Below are 1,305 nucleotides of genomic sequence, written 5' to 3' on the forward strand. Positions count from 1 at the left end.
CCCTACAAAATAGGTCATTATGCCTTCTGTTTCTATATCTTACAAACACTGGTGGACAGGTGTTTGACATCTGGAATACACTGGGAGGGAGTTGTGTATCTTTATAATTATGTCTATCTATCAAATGCTTGTTTTAAGGAGCTCACTTGCACACAAATTGCAACTCTCAGATTCGACGTTTCACAGTAGTACATTATAACATGACAATATCTTTGCCTCACATGCAGCCCTTTCACTGTTGCATCATTGGCCCATGCATGAAAGTGGTGCATTGCTGACTGTTTTTTGTTGAATGCGGCTGCCCTTAGGACATATTAACTGATTGCTGTGCTGAGGGGGACTTACATTCATCCACTTGGAGATCCATTTATCTGTGGGGATCCCTGAACACATCACAGCACACATGCTGCCAGCATACCACAGCTATTATTTATATGACCACAGCAAACACTGGCGATATGACAAATGGAATGACTTACCATACTTTTGTTGACATAGTTTTTCCTCCAGATATTCTGAAATCTAAAAGGTGAACCTCCTACTTGGCCTGCTTGTGTTTTAATTCAGTGTTCTGCTGCACACAGGCTCATGCTTCCCTTTAAGGAGTTGTTTGTGTTAAGTTTCCTTTGTATAAACCACACAGGAAGTGTAAGAAAACCCTGTGCTTATTTTGAACTATTGGCTGTCAGAAAACTGGTGCCATTCCCTGCCTCTACCCAGCCTTCCTGACAACTAATTATAGCATCCCTTCTGATTAACCACTGACTTTTTGGACCCATACTGTTTAAATACGGACAAGGTAACTAAATAAATAACCAGGAATTAATTTTTTTAATTCCAATTATCAGTGACGTGCAGTCAGGGTAGGCAAGCTAGGCACTGCCTACCCTGCCAAAATTCAAGCATAAAAATGTTTATTAAATAAATGTTTTTAATAAGCTTGTATTTGTATTTGTACTGTTTATTCTTGTGATTTATATGTGTGTTATTCCAATTATTTAGACGGTACGATGACAAATGTAGCAGTTACGCATAATCAAATAGGAAAAATGGTAGAATAAGCAGTGCCTTTACTGTCCATTCAAGCGATTAACCAATGTTGCGCATGCGCACTTCGATCCTGTATTCTTCAACACGTACAGCAAAAGGCACAACTCTGCTGTGCCTTTGTACGTAAATATGTGATTCCAGTAATCATCTCCTTTACGTATCAAACATGGACCAATTAAAATCGAGATTTTACTGGCCCTTTGCGTAGCTGACGTCATTACACCAGCTTGTAAGCGCAATCCCCGCGAAATTCAA

This window comes from Etheostoma spectabile, chromosome 20 (genome assembly GCF_008692095.1).
Source record: "Etheostoma spectabile isolate EspeVRDwgs_2016 chromosome 20, UIUC_Espe_1.0, whole genome shotgun sequence".
Taxonomy (NCBI): domain Eukaryota; kingdom Metazoa; phylum Chordata; class Actinopteri; order Perciformes; family Percidae; genus Etheostoma; species Etheostoma spectabile.